At 37.0% G+C, this 24,537-nt stretch overlaps 1 long non-coding RNA gene across 1 annotated transcript; it reads right to left on the bottom strand.

The window, feature by feature from the left end:
• Positions 1–19,852: 19,852 nt before the first annotated feature.
• LOC149794895 (uncharacterized) lies at positions 19,853–23,859 on the bottom strand. Its single transcript, XR_016422074.1, has 3 exons — positions 23,748–23,859; positions 20,831–21,030; positions 19,853–20,272 (listed from the first exon to the last, which is right to left on the bottom strand). It is a non-coding gene; the product is annotated as an uncharacterized LOC149794895 (long non-coding RNA).
• Between the last annotated feature and the right edge of the window lie 678 nt (positions 23,860–24,537).

Here is a 24,537-nt window from a genome sequence, read left to right as displayed (position 1 = left end):
ACTTTTACTAAACCACTGTTTCAGGGTAATATGTTTGTATTCTAAAAAAATGATCACTAGGTGAGTTTCCAGTTGATTCTGTTGCATACAGAAAACATTTATTGGCAGTATTTTGTACATTATCGCAGACCTTTTCATACGTTTTTATGGTACTAGGACAAAATGGTAGCGGACAAAATGGTACAGACAAAATGGTATGGACAAAATGTTAGGTGGACATAATGGTATTGGACAAATTGGTATGGATAAAATGGTGCGGACAAAATGGTACTGATAAAATGGTATGGGACGAAATGGTACTAGGATTATATGGTATAGACAAAATGGTATGGTTAAAATGTTGCAGACAGAATGGTATGGGACAAAATGGGATAAAATGGTACATAATATTAGAATTTCGATTGCTAATGAAAATAATAATTACCTAAAATCATAATAAAATTTAATTTTTATACACATATTAAAATATTCACGCATGCATAATCTAACTGAAAAAGATACTAATACAAGTGATTTTTATTAAATTTGTGTAACTTCGGAAATGTTAATTGTATTTTATTTTAGAAAAATAAAGTGCAACTGCAAATAACTTTTGCCGAATCTACAAAATGCAATGATACCAAATAGTAATTCAGTGCAATTTAAATGACTGTTTTTCTCTTACATACACTTAATTTTTGGTGTCCCGTCATACGAGTGACATTTTCCGAACTGCTTGAGTTGAACCTAAATTATAGCCATTCTGGCGTCACACAAAGCTGACAGTTTAGAGAAGAATAAACTGAATTACGGTATGAGTTACAACAGTATTGTATGTCATATAGAGTTTATCGATCAAAGTATCAAAGTGAACTGCCGCTAATGTCTGGGGTGCCTTAATTTTTGTAGTTTGAATCTAAAACTGAAAACAGTTGCATATCATTTTAAGAGGACGTTATTGTCTTGATTATTTAATTTTTAAACTTGTAAAAGAAGTCATCATGTTAGAATATGTTACTTCTGATAAAGGAACTCACAAGCTTGTATTTCAAGGTTATTTATTTACCAAGAACATTGATGGCAATGATGGCAAGGAGCTCTGGCATTGTGAAAGAAGAACGTGCAAGGCACGAATTCATACACAAGTGAATGTAATCGTTCTTGAAGTTGGAGTTCATAATCACACGGTAACGCATGGGCAAGTCGAGGTTGAAACATCTCGTGCCAACATGAAAAGGAAAGCAGAAACAAACGAAGAAGCAACACGATCGATTGTTCACAATGAATTGCTTAGTGTTGCAGTTGCAGCTGCTCATCTACTTCCAAAATGAGCAACCTTATCACGAGATGTATGAAGGCATTGTCAAATGGCTGGACCGAATGATCAACAAGACATTATGGTTTGTTCTCAGACACAGAGCAACCACCCATTCATCCGTGTCAACCAAGATAACATGATCATTTTTGCAGCCGACGATCATCAGGATTTCCTTTCAAGATGCCAACATTGGTTTGCCGATGGCACATTTCGAGTCAGCCCAAGTGGATACGATCAACTCTACACGATACATGGCATTTTCAATGGCGAAGTTTTTCCTGCAGTGTATGCATTACTATCCGAAAGAACCGAACAAGCATATCAACAACTCCTTCAAGAAATTCTCACCTTGCATGCAGGTTTAGATCCAGTTACTGTTGTATTTGATTTTGAATTGGCAGCAATTAGAGCTTTTCAGAATATATTTCAAATGGCAACAGTAGCTGGATGCATGTTTCACTTAGGTCAGTGCGTCTGGAGGAAACTGCAATCAGAAGGTTTTTTATGAACGTTATAGAGATGAACCTGATTTTGTGCTTCTTGTCAAGCGTCTTCTTGCTCTAGCATTTATTCCAATATATAGCATCATAGAAGTCTTCAAAATTCTGACCACAGATCCAGCATACCGAGAAATTGAAGTAATATGTAATTACATGGAACACAACTTCATCGGAAGACCAAGGAGAGGAAGAAGAGGTACACCAAGATTCGCAATTCAGTTGTGGAGCCAATATTCTAGATGCATTGATATCCTACCTCGCAGCAACAATGCACTCAAGGGTTGGCACAATGCTTTTAACAACGTTGTTGGTCTTGCTCATCCGACTGTCACAAAATTGGCACGGAAACTACAACAGGAGCAGCATAGTACTCAACTTCAGCGTCGTCAAATGGAACTGGGAACAACAACTGGAAAGAAGAAGAAAACATATGTTAGCATCAATGAAGCACTTCACACCATAGTAGTCGATTACAATAACCGAGATCCAGTTACATATTTGGGAGATATTGCTAGAGTGCCCAATATAAATGTTATCTGACTGCGACTGGGTCAAAAAAAAGTTTGACCTCATATGATAAATGTTATTTGAGTATGCCTTGGATGTGTGACATTTTTTAGTTTATTTTTTCTATTTCTAAAATATTTTATAGTAGTCAGAGGTTTTGTACTTGTCTTTTGTCATGTAGCTTTATAGTTTGTACTTTATTTTTCTTGAATTGCTTTTTTATTTTAAAATTGTTTGTATAGGTAATTATTATAAATCATCCATGGTCAGTTCACAATAACAGCCTATTAATGTTATTTAGTAAAGACTTGTCTGTTTTTTTTTACATTTCGTATTAATAAAATTGTAGTCGTACCATTTTGTCTGTACCATTTAATCCTATTACCATTTTGTCCCAAACCATTTTGTCCATACCATTTTGTCCGCACCATTTTATCCATACCAATTTGTCCACTTAACATTTTGTCCATACCATTTTGTCTGTACCATTTTGTCTGCTACCATTTTGTCCGGCCACCGTTTTTATCCATTCCGGTAAATCTATTTGTGATGTTCCTTGTATTGATGTAACATGTAAAGTTTTATAATATATCCTGTTAAAACAACAATGCATATGTAAATTTGTTACCTGGTTTAAATTTGGTACCTAGTATATCAAAAGTTCTTAAACTTTGCTTTTTAGTATCTTTCTTTGTATTCTGAGATATCAATCAGCATAATAGTAATGAAGTACTCCATCTTCATCTATTTCCTTTCTTACAAGTTGAAGTGCTAAATCTAGGTGTACCTTTACTAAATGTAAATCTCCAATTATTTTAGCTGTTATTTTCCACGAGTATGGTTTAAGGTCCTTTTTAGAAAGAAATATTGTTAGGATCTTTTACGTCTTGAAATCTGTATTTATTTAAATGTTTATTAAATTAATCTTGTAGATTTCTTTCAGTAATTTCTTTTTTTAAAGTTTTATTCTTATTATTTCTTTTCAAATTGGTAGACATATTAAATGAGACTATAACTGAGTTCTTTCAGGTCTTGGCATTTTGTGTCAATAACATTCTGTCACATTTACATTGTACTATTTTATCTAAATCAAACTTGTATTGGAAAGTGTTCCAGTCTACAGTTTTTTATTTATATAATTATCGTGAAATCTACCCTCTCTATGATAATACAACATGCCTGTTTTACTGCTTTTCTACATTTACTTTTTTGTTCAGCTGCATTGCTTGGTTTTGTTATCTTTTCCACTATGATACAGTTGAGATTTCTTGATATTGTACAATCTTTGCACTATCTGAAGTGAGTATTTTGATGTTCCATTTGATTAGTAAACTTCATTTGATAACACTCATTTAACATCTAACTGACACCATTTTAAATGTAAACATTTTTGCATAAGAATACTTCACTGATTTTGAGGATTATTATTCAGGACTGCTTCACTGGGACTTCTTTGCTAGGACTGTTTCACTGGGACTTCTTTGCTAGGACTGTTTCACTAAGACTTCCTTGCTAGGACTGTTTTACTAGGACTTCTTTGCTATGACTGTTTCACTAGGACTTTGCTAGGATTGTTTCACAAGGACTTCTTTGCTAGGACTGTTTCATTGAGATATTTCTTTAGGCCTCCTACTATTAAAATTCATCATATTATTTCCTTTATCGTCACATAAATTCTGTCATTCATTCAAAATTTAAAATAATGGAAAAATTCTTAATCGTTCATACATTGCTCGTCATATAGATAGAAATCATAACTATTTCCTCAAAATTTTTCTCCAAGTCTTTCAATTTTGTATACTACAGCATCTCCTAAAATTACTTCTTGGATCATAAAAAATTTCTTGTTAAATTAGGAAGATATTGTATTGCAAAAATAGACACATTTTGAGATTCTTACTTTCTCCACTTGTGGGGTTTTCCATAGTCTGTTGTAAGATATGCGAATAAGTTAATCAGTACATTTGGCAGTAGGAGGCCCCGAGTGGCCGAGTGGTCTAAAGCGCATTCTGTTACGGATCACTGCCATCTCACCTCAGTCTGCACCGGTTCGAGTCTTGGATTCAGCCAGTGTGGGTATGTGAGAAAGCTTGCCAGTAGCTACTTGTGGGTCAGTGGTTCTTTCCATGGTTTTCCCAGGTTCTTCCTCCACCATTAATACTGGCAGCCATGTATAGCCTATCGTGTGCTGAAAAATGGCATTAAACCCCACTGAAAAATGGCATTAAACCCCACAACAACAACAACAACAACAACAACATTTGGCAGCCTTACTGGATTCAGTTGGTGATATGTTTATAGGCTGATGACATGGTCTATTGTATTCATCAATAAGGTTTTGTCATATCTACAATTTTGGTTTTGCTTTCAGCAAAATACTGGATTCAGTTTTGGCAACATGTCTATAGACTTATGATATGATCTGTTGTATTCATCAATAATGTTTTGACATATATCTACCCATATTTTGGTTTTGCTTTCAGTAAAACACTGGATTCAATTGGCGACATGTGTTTTGACTGATGACATGGTCTGTTGTGTTCATCTATAACGTTTTGTCATGTATCATCACATATTTTGGTTTTGCTTTCAGTAAAGTACTGAATTTAATTAGCAACATGTCTATTTACCGAAGACATGGTCTATTGTATTCATCAATAAGGTTTTGTCTCATATCTACACATATTTTGGTTTTGCTTTCAGTAAAATATTTGAATCAATGGCAGATTGTCTATTGATTGATGACATGGTCCATTGTATTCATTAGTAAGGTTTTGTCATATCTACATATTTTGGTTTTTTGCTTACAGTAAAATACTGGATTCAATTGGCGACATGTGTTTTGACTGATGACATGGTCTATTGTGTTCATCTATAACGTTTTGTCATGTATCATCACATATTTTGGTTTTGCTTTCAGTAAAGTACTGAATTTAATTAGCAACATGTCTATTTACCGACGACATGGTCTATTGTATTCATCAATAAGGTTTTGTCTCATATCTACACATATTTTGGTTTTGCTTTCAGTAAAATATTTGAATCAATGGCAGATTGTCTATTGATTGATGACATGGTCCATTGTATTCATTAGTAAGGTTTTGTCATATCTACATATTTTGGTTTTTTGCTTACAGTAAAATACTGGATTCAATTGGCGACATGTGTTTTGACTGATGACATGGTCTATTGTGTTCATCTATAAGGTTTTGTCATGTATCATCACATATTTTGGTTTTGCTTTCAGTAAAATACTGGATTCAGTGGGCGACATTTCTATTGATCGACACATATTTTGGTTTTACTTTTAGTAAAATGCTGGATTCAGTGGGCGACATGTCTGTTGACTGATGACACAGTCTATTGCATTCATCAATAAGGTTTTGTCATATATCAACACATATTTTGGTTTTGCTGTTGGTAAAATATTTCCATTCATAAGTCTGAAGGGTTCGAATAAAATTGAAACTACTGACAGTTTTTTGTCTGAGTGAGTGGAAAAATATTCAGCATGTTCTTCTTCCAACAATTCCTTGACCTTTACATTATAAAATTCAATTTCCTCATCAAACTGTAATTTTCTGATCTATCTTCAAATATATCTATAAAAGTGCAGTGTATATCATCTCACTTTGCTTTTATTTTTATTCTTTTACACAGGTATATTTTGAGAAGACATCACTGTAAAAATATATTTGCATTTATGGTTGAAATTTTCATAATCTCACTAATCAACTTTGTCTGGCTGAATCTTCTTTTATATGTTGTTCTGTTTGTCTAATGGACAAGTCAGATGTTTTACCAGCCAATCATTAAGTTCAGAATATGCTATAGAACAATAAAGTTCTTATTGGACTTTACCCTTGCTTCTGTATCCTGTTTTAACATGATATCCTGTTTAATTTACCTCCACAACTAATTATTATTTCCAAAACCTCTTTAGGATTGTAATATAGATCCATTAAATAGTGTTCTTTTTAGTCTGTGGTATTTAATTAATGCTTTGTGACCTTTTAATTTTATGAAACTATTACCATATCTGCTATAGACAAAAATTTAGTACAAAAGAATATGCATTTATGATTTATTATATGGTATTATGTGCATAGCTTATGTAGCGATTTTTCCACAAGGTTGAAATGTAGTATTGCCCTGTCTTAGCAAACGATTTCTTAAGACTTTACATAAAACAAGCATATTCATACTTTGATTCTCTGGAAACTTTTATTTTATACATTTTTTATGATATTATGTATGTATATCTAATTTAGAAATAATATTTGATATATTAATTAAATTCCTGGATCGATGGTCCGCAAGTCATCGACTGTAAATAGAAGTGACTATTATGCCCTTCAACACAGCCCCAACCGCTACCACCTCAGTGACCATTCCTGCATCGAGGTCTTCTCTGCAAGATCTACAAAAGCAACCATTGTGGGCGTGGTGTGGAAAATGTGTACCTAAAACGTAAATCATCTTTTTCTGCCAAATCTTTATGGTGTATTGTGTCATCGGTGCTGCCTTTGCCGATTGAGTTTGCAACAAGGAGACAAACATTTGTGGACCATTTTACAGAGCAGTTGCATCGGTTACCTTCTCCCCAATCTTTAACTGAAATACTCCTTGGACGGGAACAACGGGAGCCTTGCGGCCAACGTCAGTCACCACTGCAACAATAACCACAACAGCAATTCTCTTTTAGACACTACTCTGACTTCCAGTAACCTCTCGGGCAGCAGAACTATGAAATTATGAACAACAACAACCAATTTTACTTAACGTCACCCAGTGACAGTTCCATGGAGATGTTTCCCAACAATACTTTATGCTGTTTCACGGCCAAGTTACCTCAGGCCATCCAGTTGGATCACGAAGCCAATTGGAAAGTGGCTTTGTTCGAAATCATTCACCCTACACAAATCAAAAACTTCATTGAAAATCAAAACACTTTTAAGGTCGAAGTTCAGGACGAAAAGTGCTTAAAATCTTGGATGATCGCGCAACTGCAGCTGACTATGAAAACACACGACTCCAAAACTAAATTGTTCACCTATCTGTTATCAATTTCTTCAGGCTGTTATTTTAGCGATCAACATCTGGTGAACGTGATTAATGTCAGGTTCGATGCACTGTTTGGCAAAGCCTTGGACAAAACCAAAAAATGTCACGATCGAGTACAATAAAATAGCTTATTGTCTGCTGATGAAAGTTTTATAGGACAAAGTGTTGGCCATTATATTTGTCCTGAATTGTATGACATTTTTGGTGGACAGATGATCAGGAGTAAAAACGAAATACCAACCATTACCAGCAACTTAGATTTTGCAAAATATTTTCGATTCCTTGTAGAAATGAACTAAGGACTGAATTAGATTTTTGTGTACTCTGTACCGTTACTGTGTGTCATTTCTTTCGAAGTTGATTTCTGCCACAGCCGCCGATGAGGAAGGTGTTCACCGCACATTTGTACATCCTCTTTATTTGCTCGTCAGAAAGTCATATTTCGACACTTTCAACATTGCTATAAAAGCAGATCTGGGACAAAATATTCAATTCACCAAAGGGAAAGTCACAGTGAAACTCCATTTTTGAAAACGATTCTCTAACGACTCGTAAATCATGTATCTTGTGTACCGAGGCGTAGCTGGACAGGGACGACATGGTTTGGGAGATGTGTTGAAATCGGCCTTTCGTTATGTGGCCTGAGTTTTGAAACCGATTGTAACACGAGGATTACACGCCTTAAAAGATGCCGCTTTGATGAAAGACAAAGAATTTCTCCAAAATGTCATCATCGACAAACAAAAGCCTAAATAAACTTTCTTGAGAGCAGGCAAAAATGTCTTGCTGAAGACGGGCAAAGATATTTTGGGCCGACAAGAAACTCCTATAAATGCTAAGAAAAGAAGAAGCGTCTGAGACTTACACGTTCTTGATTATTAAAAGAACACACGGAGAGAAAAGGAAAGAAAGAAAATAAAAATGATGCACCGAGAGTCAACAATTTCATGCATTTCTTGTTCAGCGAGGTTAATTTATACTTGAATATCAAACTTGTCAGCAGCAACATGGTTTCTTACCCTTTCCGAGCGTACCTGGAAAATCTCTTGACATACGGAACAGGGGCCAAAACCACCCATCTGGATGCTTGCGTGGTATGGGAACAAGACGATGCAAACACATTCAACGACATAGATAAAGACAATGATGGATTTCCTGAACGTAAACAGACTTGAAAAAAGTCAAAGTTAAGAACCGATGGATCGTTTGCATTTGGACAAGTGGTTGCAAGAAAAGTATTTGCTGAACGGGGCGTATGTCCGCCTGAGACTGAATCTCAGCAGTACCGCTTTCCATGGTGCTGCCGATTACAAAACCATCATTGAGGAAGTCAGACTCTACATGCGACGCGTGGAAGTGTTACCAAAAGTGGGAAACGACATCAGCCACACTTTGAGCAGAACTACCGCCAACTATCCTATACAACGCGTGGAAGTGAAAACCTTCACCATTGCCACTGGACTCCGATCCAAGATCGTAGATCATCTGTTCCAAGGACAGTTACCCAAACGTTTAATCCTTGGTATCGTGAGCAATGCAGACTTTGACGTAGCCCACGATCAAAATCCTTTAAACTTTCAGCATCACAACGTGTCCAAGATTGAAGTCAGTCGCGATGGCAAGACCTTATGTACCAGACCTTTCGAACCTACCTTACAGTTGGGGACTAACACCATTCACGGTTCTACGTACGAGGATTATGCAGGAGGTTATACTTTTTGGTCCTTTGATTTCACTCTCGACCAAGACAGCGACGAGGGACAGTTCCACCCTATAAAATCCGACCAGATTCGTGTGGAACTTCAGTTTGCTACACTTCTAACCGAGACGGTTAACGTCCTCTTGTATGCTGAATTCGACAATACATAGAAATCAACAGTTTGAGAGAAGTCATTCTAGATTATTAGAAGCTATGGAAGACTGTAATCCCTCTTTGAATCGTGGAGACTCTATGAAAATGGAATGGAAGGATACCGTGGAAACAGAACCCCAAGACAAATACGAAGAGGTCATATTGATGAGGTCAAGATTGCCAGAACAAGAACAATATTTAGTCTCCTGTTTTGCCAAACACCTGGCAGAACAAATTACGGAATTGATCAAGAAAGATTGCTGTGGATGTCAAAACGATCATCCCAGTCAAATTCAACACGATATATGTCTGATGTTGAGTCTAGAAAAAAATGGACGAGTATCTGGACAAATTTTGGAGTCTTATCTCGGAAGAAGCAGTGTTGTATCAGTGGTACAAAGACTTGCGTGATCATTCCTCTCCTCCACTGATGGCTCTAGTGATCCATCACATTGAAGCTCTATTGGCTCAGACTGCGAAGACGAAGTGAAGAAACGGTTACTTGTCAGATATTTTTAAACAAAAAGTCAGGATTGAATCGATGACTCATGATTACCTCTATATAAAAAAACAAGAACAAAAAACTAAAATTGGATACCTGGGAACTTTATTATTTATTTATACCTGGGAATGTTATTACCTTTGAACAAAAGTTCGCACTCTGCTTATAGGATGTGTGCTAAAGATGAACTGCCTCATCGCAAACCTCAAGACCATCAAGCTTATGTCAGCAACACGGACGAGTCATCTCACAGGAACCCACTAGGTAGACGCATACCTTCCTAAAGAAGGTTGTGTGGAGTATTTTGATTCGTATAGATTGCTACCTTTGGAAGACGACATCATCGACTTTATGAAAAGAAATGCCCAGACGACACGATTCAATAATGTGAAATTAAAAGGCACAGATTCCATGTTGTGTGGACAATATTGTGTGTATTTGTTTCATCAACGCAGTCTTGGATATTCTTTAGAACATTTAGTGACGTACTCGCCACTCTTCTAGAAACGATGACAAAGTAGACCGATGGTTTTGTGACCATTATAGCTATCTTTTGTCTAGGAAACGTAATGTACATCAATGGCCCAATGACTTCCATCAGTGGAAATCTCACTTCACTTCACAACGTTGTCAACCTTATCAAAAATAGTTTATTTGAAAAATTGTTTGTTTTATTGTTAATTATCATTTGTTTTCAATTTGTATCATTATATATGATCTTTGATTTATCTCTATCCCTCACCCTAAAATCAACAATACTTGCGTTCCGACCCAACAAAAGGATGTTTTCTATCGCGTCGGTGCTTGAACAATATAAAGCGAGGCAGTATCCAGTATGACCATTCCTATCATACCACTCTTCTATAACATCCTAATTTAACAGCTAAAACTCTACCGTCTATACCTAGGTGACAGCTACAGCAAACCTAGACTTAACCATACATCCCCAAAATGGAACGTATAAGGTGGTCGCAAGACGAGACCATCAGGGACACCTGCAATAGGACCCCAAATTAATACATATAAGGTAGTCGAAAAAAACCCAACGACTATCAGGCCCGGCGGCACAATGCTGCAAAGTAACAACCATATAGAATAATACCCTAAAAATTACATATATAAGGTAGTCAAAAAACCCAATGACTATCAGGTCCAGCAGCACAAGGCTGCAATCAAAAATCAAACCTAGGAAAGTAGAACCCCAAATAAAACAAAAAGATGGACAAACACCAACTTCATCCAGGGCCAGCAGCACAAGGCTGCAAAACAAAAACCAAAGTTAATTTCACTGCTGTCACCTAGAAACTAACCTTGACCTAATAACCTCGATAGGCTCTCTCTCAAAACAAAACGGCACAGAGTTTATTATACCAATCTCAAAGACGGAATTCAGGACCAAAAATATCCTGGATTGGAAGAACACTACTAGCCTGTGGCAAGACACCACCACCCGAGCCTAACCACTTTCACCCTTTTCCATGGACAGACACCAAAACCCATACGTGCAGTGCACGAATCATAATTTAGCAGAAAAGGCGAACTTAGATCGGGTCCAATCCCACTAGTCGCAGCAAAATGCAACTGAAAACTGAGTGTGTGCTGGGTCCAATCCCACTCAACTTAGGCCTTACAATCAGATCGATATGTACACAAATAGTACCTCGACCTGACGGCCCAATCAATAGGTCTTCTGTGAACACATAAAAGCCTGGAGGAAGTGGCACCAATCCTTCCACCAGGAGTAATCAAAAAGGTGCCTGAGGCATCATAAACCAGTGTTACATGCTCAATGCAAGCGCACACCACTTACATTCAACTCAACAACAACAACAGTATGACCATCATTCCATTCCATTCGGGCAGTGGACAGGCAAGAAGCAGGACCGGCTTACCAGGAGCGGTGACTGGGCGGGAAAAGCAGGAAAAACGTGCAGTAGGAACACAGAACAAAGAATGTGTCCATAGCACTAATTAATTACCAGAGGAGTACTATAATTCTGCTAAAAAGTACGAACTTTCACCAAATGCTGATGATAGCGAATTCACGGAAACTGACACAGAGAGACAGGAGGAAGCAGTCAACACGTGGCAGAAATGGAGTCCACCCAGTGAAAGACCAATATTAGCTGTACCGAAGAAAGATGTGGCACCACAAGAGTTATACGGGATGGCGTACCACTAGGTCGACTTCTGAAAAAGGGACATATAAGTCCAGGGGCGCCACCGGAGAAACAAGATGTGGAAGCCCTTTTATACCGGAACAGCTAACCAATTTTTCGGTAGACGCCTGCACCATAAAAGCAGTCGTTGTCTTAATGTACACGGTTTTCATTTCGCTGAAAACAGTTTTTGATAAAATCTTTATTTTAAATCCTAATTTGACCGGTTTTGGTACCACCATCAGAATTTTATTCTCTTATTTTTACTTATGCGTGATACAAACTATTTTCAAGTCATTTCGACTTTCCTGATTAGTATTTAATTAGTATATCGAATGTACACTTTGTACACTAAATTCCAACTCTAGAATGAATCATTTTTCAAAATTTCTGACAATAAATTTAAACAATTGCACATGTGGCTTACACATTATTGGCATATCATTGTCCATTTACATAACTGAACTCGATTTGAAATAAACACGGGCATGCGTTTTTGGGAGTACACACCATCCATGGCTGACTTGCCGAGTTCATTGCCTTCCTTGCCTCTCTCGGACAACGTACATTGACGGAAATGTGAAACCATTTCCACCCGTCAAAAAACCAGGTGTCCTAAAGTGCCGACCAATTGTAGAGGACGTTACTTACTGCCTGGGTTGACACCTGGTGCGTTCAATCACAGCTAAATACCAACTTTTATCATGAGTGCGTGATGGGTTCATTCCCACTCATGACTGCCCTACATTCAGGTCGTTAGGGACCAATTAGTCCCACGACCTCATGACCAAATTAATCAGTGTTCTTTGAACACATAAATGCCTATGGGATGAGGCACTAATTCCTTCCCCCTGGATCAATTAAACATCTTGGGGTGCAAGAAAAAACCGTCGTGCATGCCCAGTCGGGCAAAAACGGCGTAAATTTAAATAATCAATCAATCAGTCTGACCATCCATTGTTGACTCATACTCCTATGAAGATGTGTTCAAGACTAGAAAAGCTGAACGAAGCTTACGTAAATTTACACCGTGTCAGGCAAAGCCTGAAACCGAAGCTGAAGAGATAGAAAATGTCAGAATGTTGAAAGTGACCAAAGGTCTGGTATAAGAGCGCTTCAGAGAGATATCAAGAACGAGAAAGAAGAATGGACGGAGAAGTACAGACTTCAATCGCAAAGAGAGCAGAAAGAACAGCAACAACGGCATCAGCAACAGCAGGAGCCAGACAGACGTTTTGCCGACTGCCGTGTAGACACGAAATAGTTCGTTTCTTTCCGAAGAAGCAGACCTTATCCTGTGGGAAAACCTGCCGCCAGACGTGGACGCAATCTCAGACCATAAAAGATTGCCATATCCCCCGTCCACAACACAAACCTAACTTTTCAGGGCTACCCACCCATCTAGAAAAGGAATACTAGTTCAATTGCCAAAAATGTGTGTATTTGTGTTTTTCTGTACGTTCAAAAAATAGAAATGTGTCTATAAGCACTTCGTTTGGTTGTTTTATGTCCGAAAAAGAAGTGTGTCTATAAGGACTTCATTTCCCTAGATTGAAAAATAGTCTGTATGTGTTTGTAGTTAGTGTTTGTAGATACAAAGTGAGCGTTTTTTAAGGTCCGCGCGTTTTATGTTTTCAAGGTGATCATATTGGCACTGTAAGTTTTAGTATCAGGGGATGTTTTCCTTCACGTCCGTGCTTCACCCGTATATAGGAAAGCGTTCGTAAGTCTGGTTACCCATCATTGGCTAGTCAACATAGACTATGAATAATAGAATTGTAAAATTGTTGGAAGTCCAAATGCACCGGGGGTTTGCCTGGCGCATTTTAGACGTGACAGGATAGAGAAGGAGGTAGAGGAGTTAAAGAAAGAAGAGGACAAGGAACAGACTCGAGGGATCCTGATTCACTTGATACTGAGACCAGTGTGTGAGGTGAAGCCTGAGACGAGGAAGCCTCCACAACCATTAGCAACAGCACCAAAGCAACGTTAACCACATCCACATCATCAACAACCAGTACAGCGTCCACAGGAGGCAAGGAGACCAGTTAATCCCTGATTGTGGCACAGAAGACAGAGGGGACAAAAACAAGTGTTCACTATCCCTCAAATGGAGGAGTGGGATAGTGAAGCAAATCAACCTTCCTCTGCACTCCCAACCACACTCAGCAATGGGAGCAGGACTGAAGTTGGCGAGGTGTCTGTGGCGCAAGACCAGGGAGGTGCCACCATTAAGAAAGGTGCATTTGGAGTTCTCAGAGTTTGCGTGGAGAGTAAAGTGTGTGTTTGTATGCGTTCGCATACGTTTGTGTTGATAGTAAATTTGGGATTTTTTTTCCCCCTCTTCCCGTGGCTGGATAGTAGATTTGCGGGTTTTAGATAGTATATAATAGATTTTTCTTCCCCTATGTGTGCATAGTAGATAATATGTGTAGTGAGTGTAAGGAATGTTTTCCTTCACGTCCTTGCTTGAAGTATATAAACTACAGAGTTCCTCAGTCGCGCCGTAAATAGTCTAAATAAAATAGGTAAATGGGCTGATAAATGGGGGTTCAAACTATCTCACGAAAAAACCATTACTGTCCATTCTCACCCAAATTTCAAATCAAAACAAAATACCCTAAACTTACCATACAAAATAAAACCATTAAATTTGTTAAAGTTGCTAGATTTCTTGGTATGTACTATGACGAATTTCTAAACTGGGGACATCATATAGACCAAATAGTTACCAGTTGTAATAAGGATATAAAACTTACTTAAAAACCTTAAAGGGACCACATGGGAATCCAACCATGAATCTCTATTTACACTATACAGGGTGTTAATACGATCTAAATGAGACTATGGGTGTAAAATATATAACTCGGCACCACATAAACATCTTAAGAAATTAGACTCCATTCAAAGAAAGCACTAGTAATATGCACCGGTACTCTGCCGTCTGTATCCCTAGCTGAGCTCCAAATTCTTACTGGAGAATTACCACTGCGCTTAAGAAGGCAGAGTTAACCTTAAGATACGCAGCTAAATTATCAACCCACCCAAATTCACACCCCACCCGGGTAGCCATCAATAAATATAATAAACCATTCGGCAATGAATTAGTACCCAACGTACCTGCAGGGAAACACGTACATAAATTTATTCGATGATTACCAATAGCCAACTTTCAGGCTGAAATCACTAAAAACTATGACACAATGCCATAGACTGACATCAAACCATCAATCAACACAGAATTAACGAAACTTGGCAACAAAAATGAACAGGAGCTTAATATGAAATCAATTTCCACAATAGAAATAATGACTAAATACCCTAATTCAGTCAAAATTTACATTGATTGATCCAAAATAGCAGAACCCCCCAGAACAGCAACAGCAGTAGTAATCCCTGAATTGAACATTACAATGGGAAATAGGCTACCGGATCATTGCTCCATATACACAGCTGAATTCTGGGCCATCATGGAAGCCCTAAGATGGATTAAAGAAAATAATATAAAAAGCAGTAACATTAAGTGACTCACTAAGCGTCATCTCATCTATCCTCAACAATAACACCGACTCAAGAGAAAATTTCCTTAAACAAAATAATCTGTCAATTAAAGGGCTTAATAATAACCATCAAATAGTTGACTTCATGTGGATACCATCTCACATTGACATCAAAGGAAATGAATTAGCTGACCAAGTAGCGAAGCAAAAACTACATGACCCAACTTATACTAACCTCCACTACAGTGTCAGTGAATTAATAAGTATAACCAAACTTTATATCAATAGGATATGGCAAGAAAACTGGAACCGAAATACTACAGGTAGAATTATACTCCATCATGAAAAACGTCACTAGATCTAGGAAACCACCACAAGTGAACAATAAAGATCAAGTTATCATAAACTGAATTTACACAGGAAAAACCAAATTGGCCAGCAGCTTTGGGCAATACATAGGACCCCAACCCCACAACCCAAACTGCTACCACTGCCAGGTTCCAGAAGACATAACACATATATTTAACACCTGCCACAAACTATAAAAAGAAAGAACCAAATTAAAAATGGAGCAAAATAAGATTGGATCCCCGGAAACATACGCAGCATTTTTAATGAATAACAACCCTAACTTCAATCTCACCTATATAAATATAATTAACTTTATACATGAATCTGGGTTACAAAACAAAATATAAAACCAAAATTACATAATTCAATTGTTATCAACTAGGAGACTGGCTAACAAACCAAACATAAGGACCAATAAGAACAGATGCCTTTGACATGTCTTAGCAACCCGAGTATTCGCCAAAGAAATCTATCTTATCCAAATAGTTTTAGCCAGAAAAAAAAAGAAAACATCACATAACTAGTACAGGCTAACAAACTTAAACATAGGGAACAAATAAGATCAAATGTGTTTGACACGTCTTAGCGACCCGATTAATCGGCAAAGACATCTGCCTGATCCAAATAGATTTAGCCTGTAAGTAAACCTCACATAACTAGTATTCAGGCTAAGAAACTCACATTTAGAGGAAAAATACTTCAGATGTCTTTGACACGTCTTAGCGACCCGATTAATCTGCAAAGATATCTGTTTTAATCAAATAGACTTAGCCTGAAAATAAAAATAACACCAAACAAATCTAACCACATAAAATAGCACCTGACAATAAGGCAACTAGGAACAGAAATAGGAAGGGGGAAAATGTTGTTTTTCCACCCCTTTTTCTTCGGAGAAAGAGGGAAAAAGAACTTATTTTTTCTTGAAAAAATAAATACAAAATTCTTATATCTATTTCTCTTTTACATTTTTAATCTAACCACTACTTCTTCCCTTTCTTTAAACAATACTTGACTAACCTAGTATGCACGTAACACCACTAATACCTCTGATAATACTCTAGGCAAAGGTGACAGTAATATCTATACCACGAGAAATTCTAGGAACCAAAATTAGAGCGTATAAGGTGGTCCAACACTCAAGACCATCAGGGCCCGCTGCACAAAGTAGCAAAACTCTAAACAACTTAGGTAAGAAGGACCCTAAAACATCATCTATAAGGTGGTCTAAAAACCAACGACCATCAAGCCCAGCAGCACAAGGCTGCAAATAAAACAACGATAATTTAGACTAGTAAGACCCTAAAAACAGAAACCTTCATATAAGGTGGTCTCAAAAGTCCAAGACCATCAGGACCAGCCACACAAGGTGGCAAACTTTACTAAAACCTGTTACCTAAGATACCCTTCCTAAGCTAAATCTAAACTCAAGACAGTCCAGAGGTTATTTTCAAAATTGTGTAGGACCACAATTTAGACCAGATACCTGAAGTCTAGGAGCACCGACCTGTGTTCTTCGAGCCGTCTTTCCACCGTCTCCTCCCTTGTCACGACCAGACACCAAAATAAATAGTGTGCAGTGTACGCCCTTAATACTACTGGAAATTCAGTACCAACATATGAGCGTGTGATGGATCCATTCCCACGCATACACACCTAAATGCAGCTAAGTAGTAGCGACTGAATAGGTCGAGTGTGTGATGGGTCTAATCCCACTCGCCTTCAAGCCCCCCCATTCAGGCAGATAGTGACTAATCTTAGTTCCACTGCCTGACGGCTTCAATTAAACAGTACTTCGTGAGCACATACAAACCTGGGGGAAGTGGCTCGAATTCTTCCCCTAGGAGTCATTAAACAGCCTACCGTGTAGGCATAAAACAGTGGTACATGCACGACTGTGCGAAAACCTTTTAAATCTAAATTAACTAGCTAAAATTCGCGCCGTTCTACATATAATCAACCAAGATGGCTTCAAATCAGATCGACATCATACAGATATTGCAAGAAGCAATAGATGACCTTGGAATAGTGGAGGATTTCATGATGAAATTGGAGTATATTATCTACACTTTCCACAGGACTGAGATGGAGACAGAGTTAAGAAGACGAAGGACTGACTGAGAGAGCTGTTGAAGACGGTAAAGGAGGACAAGGATGAGGAAGAAGACAGAATAAGAATGGGAACCTGGAATGAAAAAAATTAAAAGGAGGAAGAGAATAAAAAAAGAAAAAAGAGAAGGAGGAGGAGAAACAGGAGAAGGAGACATTGGAGAACAAAACAGAAGAAGAAAGTAGGAGAACAAATTAGAAGTTAGTGGAGAAAAAGAAGAGAATAGAAGACAAACGGAAGAAGAAACCCAAAGTCCCTCTTCAGGGCCACTCACGTTCATTGAAAATATATTTATTCTCTTTTCCATATATGTGCGTTTGTGTGTCCTTGTCTATATCTCTCCTGTATTTGTCTCTCCCTAGTGTAGCGAGTATTCAGGTCAGCCCCTTGCTACATTGATACTAATCTCCAGTACCGTGACGTCACTACATCTGTTCCACTCATATTGTCAATATACAACAACCCCACTTTCCTTGACGCTATACAGCCCCAATATTCCCCATATTCAATTTTCACTGACGCCATACAGTCCCTATGTTAAATTCCCACTGACCTACAGTGTCCCATCCATATTAAATTCCCTTAGACCCTATAGTGCAAACACCCATTTTTAACATAGAAGTACCATAGATACTAAAGTATCCCAATCCCTTGTCGCCATGTTCAATTCCCCATTCACTCCATGTTAGATTTCCTTATGTTCGATTCCCAAAGACCCTAAGGTACAACCCCACTGTTTTAACATAGAAGCCCTATGGTATCCCACAATAATACTGATATTATTACTATACTATCTCAATTAGTTGATGGATGTCATACGAAACTAATAACCAGTATTTAATATCGTTTATATCGATAACTTTTAACTTTCATTAGTTCTAATTTGGAAACGTTATATGGTAGACGACAGTACAATATCATACAAATTACAATACTGGACACACAGTTTTAATGATGAGTGTAGTGACGTCTAATTTATGATTTATTGGAAATTTATATTTTCTGTCTTGGACATATGGCAAGTATTGCTATTATTTGTACAATGATATGCTAAATGGGAATCTTCTTATGGAATAGCCTGTTGACTGATGAATGAACCACTCTGATTGGTAAGTGCAGGAGTTTTCATTTGCAATTTCATTAACACGTTGATTAAACTGTGGCAGATTAGACTGTTCAAAAAAGATTGGAAAATGCAGGTCTGACATAGCACATTTCTGGTTTTGAAATAATTCTTGGGAGAGTTTGGATTTTTGTAGCCAATGATGTATATTGTCCGTGTGTATTATCTGTGTGTCTGGAGCTCTACCAAATAGCTTGGCTTCGTGTGCGTGTGTCTCTCTCAAAATGTTTTGTATTGTTTGTTATCAAAGTTGGAGAGAACATAAGTTGCTGTGTGAGTGAAGTTCTTATTGGTATGTACCTGTTGTTGTTGTTGTTGTTGTTGCTGATGTTGTTTGATTAGATAACAACTCCATCAGGCACATCAGAAGACAACAATGGTTTCTTTAAAGAGTAGTTCCTAGCGCGTGGACACCATGACTGAGACAACCAGATTGAGAAAAGAAAAGTAAAGTTAGCAAAACAGCTAGACTTCTCTGTCACATGGGTGAGAAAAAACGATAACAAGTCAAGACAATATTTTAAATTGTAATTATCTGTTGATCAAGCAAGACGGGTATCAGGTAGCATGTAAGTCCAATGTCTGCTTAAATACTCGGATTGTAAGGTTTATAATTTTTATTTCAATATGAAAAATAATGGGGGGGGGGGGCTATTCTCTTTCTGTCCGCCTTAATATATGTCTCTTTGTCAAGATAAGTGCCACAACCTATCGAGATCCCTTAGTTCTTGAACTCTTGTTAAATGTGTCCTATACCGACATAAAACAAGAAAAACAATCAAAATCAAATATCTTGAAATTATTCATTTAATTATTCCATGATAAATAACAAGAACAACAAAATGGACAAAAATTAAGGATCGAATGGAAATTCAAGATTCCATTACATAAACAAAATTATAATCTGAATTTGTTAAAAGTGGTTATTGCACAAGTACATAATGTTCACTAAAGACAAGAAACAACTTAAACATCTTTCAAGGTCTTTGGCCTTTTCGCAGAATTTCAATATCAGACTTGACTCACTGATGGAAACCCAGTTTATGTAAGAAACAATGCGATTTTTTGCGATTTTTTTTGGTGGTGATTATCTGTTTTCTCCAGCCATTTGCTTCATTTACAGTATGGAAAAAGACTTTCAAACAATTAGAACAGACAAATTATTTTGACAGCTTTGGGATTTTTACATGGTGTGCTTCATTCACTGATGTAACCTTTAATCTTCAATCATCAATAGATGAGAACAAATCTATGGCTTTGATGGCATAATGACGTCGCCATTTACAACAAGAACATTAAACCTGCAAACTCTGAAAAGAAAGAGAAAAACGTGGAATTAAGAGAAGTCGTTCTTTAATTTCTTCATGAAACGAAGTTTAATTGAAATAAAAATAAAACTGATATTAAAATAGTTTCTGAATAAATAACACGAGTTAACATTTGGGCTATACATGCATTTTATATTGATGAAATATTAAACCAGAACGCATTAAATGTTTATGTATGTGTGCATGTATTTATGTTATATTTTTATATTTAAGGATCACAAGTTACACGAAAAAAGTTGGTATTACTGCAAAAAATATTTTGACGCAAAAACCTTTTTATATCGAATAGTAACCAAGTCATTTCTCTAGCATGTATACTTTCTGCGTAATGCAATTAACCGAAATAATGGATGGAAAAGAACAAAACGTGAGGAAATAACTATTTAACTTAAATGAATGTTTTTGTGTGTTTTACGGCACAGCAAGCAATATCTTGTAGGGTAGTAGATTCTAAGATCCAAACCTGCACTCCTCTAGTTATGCGTCTAACCATTGAGTCGCTGCAGTTCTTACTATGAAAAAGAGATCTCTTAGCCTCACCTTATGAAAAGGAGTCATATACGTCACTGTCGTACATGGCCGGGTGTCCGTATGGGTTGTAGGTGGCATAAGGTACATGGAAGCCATGGTGTCCCTGGAAGTAGTGGGGTATGAAGTATGCCTGTACAATGGCACATACCACTATCAGCTGTAGGATTACGAAGAAAACCGTTTCCATCCCGATTGTATGTTAGATATAGCTGAAAATAAAGAGAAAAAGCAACACATTTTAAACTAAATATATGAAAAAAAGAAAGGCTGTATTTTGATATACTAGATTTTGTGGCATCTATTGAAGATTTGATAATGCTACTGACATATTTTGAGACAGTGGAGCTCTTTGCGGAAGACCTCAATATATTATCCAAGGCTTTTGAGGGCTTACCAAATTGTATCACCTCTTTTCTTGACTAGTGTACCAATGTCATTAGAGTGCACAGTATCATTATAAACACTGACAAGATAATGAGTGAGGCCTTTAAAAAGCTTATCATCTACGATACATTTCGGAGTAAGGATTAAATGGTTGCAATATTCTATGTCAATGTTGCCCAAAAATTCCGAATTTCTCAAAGGCCAGCTAGCATTGCCTGACAGAGACAAGAACATGCCGAAGAGTAATCTGCAAAAGGACTTTTCAGTTAGACTATATATGGAATTCTCAGAAACAAAACAGATGCAGATTGGGGTTTCCACACTTTGGATCTAGACGAACATATAAATTAAAATGTTGAAATGTTCATGTTTACGTAGAACTTGACCAAGATCCACGGAAATATCTACACTTCAGCTCAAATCGAAAGTTGGTTAAAAATGATCAGTTTTAGAGCTTTAAAGCGTGACAATTAAATAATATAATTGTAGGTATTTCCACGCGACCGTTGTTTCAATAAATACGGATCCAACTATTGCTCCAATCAGGTCATAGTTTCGAGGAAACAACGTGACATTCCTTCATACCCATGACATAGTATCAGTGCTAGTATGGTGGATACAACAAGCAAAGGAATTAGAGTCCATACACATGGTTTAATCAGTCTGAATGCTTACTAATTGGGTTACGTTTTGGTACGGCTCACGTCCATTGCAAGATGTATTCTCAGTATTAGTCTGATGACAATATGTGAAAAGGCATAATTAGAATCAAAGCCTGGTCAAATGTTTAAGCAATTTTTAAATGAATTTAGAAAGATGGTCACATTCATCCATTTTAACGCACATAATATGTTCATTTCACAATACAGCCATGGTAAGGGTTTGATAGTAATATATTTGATACAATAGGAATTACAGCTTGGATAAACATTGACAGGGAAGAGAACGGATGGACATAATAACTCTTATTGTACGAAGTGGATATATAATACAATTCAGAAAACCGTTCTGGTGGCCTAAGTTTTTAAAGCGTCCGCTTTGATATGAAGCCTGGCCGAGTCCTAGGATAAACCTATTTTAAAACAATGAGAACAACCGCTGTTTTGCGTGGATCTCAGCTTTAAGAAGTTAGTGTAAGGACTGGTCGGTCAGGTGTCAGGATATGTTACTAGATGATACATCATGAATGATGTCTCAGTGCTAGACGTCACTATAAACTGCCACACTGCAGACATCGTAGCGATATGACTCAAACATTGCCAAATTTACGCTAAAATTCCAAATCACAGATACACGCAATTTAGAAAAGTTGCATTTATTTAAGCAGACCAAGAATGACTTTTAGCGATGCTTTTTTCACTCTACATTGCACCGCTTAAAATTACGATCTTTTTGCAACAAATGGTGATACAGACTAATGCCTTAATATTCAAGAAAAGTGTTGCCATGTGTCACTCGTAATATTATAGACGCATGCCTTCCACCATGAACTTTATTTCCTTTTATTTAAGAATCTGCGTAAGAATGTGATCAAAACTATGTTCTCAGCAAAGCTTCTTTACAAATGTCCAAGGAATGGTATACATGTTCCAATGCGTGCAGTAAAATGGACAAACTTGACTGCCAATCTTTTAAAATGAGGGACAGTCAGACTGATATCTTGAGATAATTTACAACGCGATATAATGACACTAAATTACGTGTAAATAACTATAAGCAGCATGAAAAGCTACAAGTGTTATTTGATCTAAAGTTGCAAGTGCTATTGCTTAAGTAAAAGATTTGTTCTAAAGTTGCAAGTGTTATGGAATAGGAAAAAAATTTGCTTTAATGGTGAAGATCGTTGTAAACAGCGGCCAAATCTACAAGTATTATGGCATAGGAAAATTATTTGGTTTAATATTCTGTTCAAAGGCTTATCGATGCATGAATTATATTACGGCATATCGACACATGAATTACATTAAGGCATATCGACGCATGAATTACATTAAGACATATCGACGTATGAATTACATTAAGGCATATCGACGTATGAATTACATTAAGGCATATCGACGCAAGAATTACATTAAGGCATATGGACGCAAGAATTACATTAAGGCATATCGATGCATGAATAACATTAACATATCGACGCATGAATTTCATTATGTCGATGAAACTGGAGTAAGGTGTTTTGCACCTTGCACACTACATCAACCCACTCGGTGTTGTAAAGGTAGGATTGGAATTTCTACCTTTCTTGTCGCAAATCCAACATGCTAACCATTCCGCTACCCATTACCTACACAGAGGTCAAATAAGAACTTACTGCATGTTCATAGAAATATGAAAGAAATAAGCACAATTGAAATAAATGTGCAGAATAGAGTAGCATCTTTTTGATTTGTGATCTTGTGCACTTCTTTTCCGTTGATTTATGAAATTAAACTTTTCCGTCGATTTGTGAAATCAAAACATAATTCCTGCGTTTGGATAATATGTCATTATAACGATAAGAGAGAGAGAGAGAGAGAGAGAGAGATTAGCTTTGTTTTACCCTATCTTTTTTTCCAACGTGCTTTCACCTTGCTATCCAACACTGTCTCTGGACTTTTGCTGGATTACGGTTTGATCATATACCTGCCAAAAATCCTATTTAGCCAATCATGGTGTAGTTTAAATACCTTATGTACATGTATGAAAGCTCTCTTACTCTGCCGAGTCTGACCTCATTTAGCGATAGATAGCGTCCAGAGCATTATGATCTTTAGAGTATCATCATACTACATAAGAAATGGGTAGAATAACGGCTCAGTCTGCGACTTTAAATGAAATGTCATTTTTATTCCCTTCCATTATTTTTGCTTTTTTAAAAAGAGATTCAATGCACACAAGCTGAGTATTATCTGCAGTACGTAGCAAACGATGGCACATGATTGCGATTGATTAATTGTTATTTTCATTTGTAAACTCTTTGCTGGCGGTCGGAAATGGCAGCATATATATTATCTTCTGACACTTTTGACAGGAATTGACTGTTTTGTGACAGAGCACTTTGACCAGATTGACGGCTACAGACAGAATGAGCATGTATTTTTGACGGTTAATTAAAAGTCTCAACAGGAACAAGGCACGGTGATGAGAAAGTAAATCAAACATTTACTTTAATATTATATTTTTCAATACAGAGAAATTTCTAGTCGGAATAATCAGTAGTATTTGCTTCTATGCAGTATCAGATTTATTTTGTTGCTCCTATGCAGTTTTCAGATTTATACTGTTGCTCCAATGCAGTGTCAGATTTATATTGTTGCTCCAATACAGTATCAGATTTATATTGTTGCTCC

The sequence above is a fragment of the Sinohyriopsis cumingii genome, chromosome 7 (assembly GCF_028554795.1).
Source record: "Sinohyriopsis cumingii isolate HCF-2022 chromosome 7, ASM2855479v2, whole genome shotgun sequence".
Lineage (NCBI taxonomy): Eukaryota > Metazoa > Mollusca > Bivalvia > Unionida > Unionidae > Sinohyriopsis > Sinohyriopsis cumingii.
This window is presented reverse-complemented; position numbering and strand designations above follow the sequence as displayed.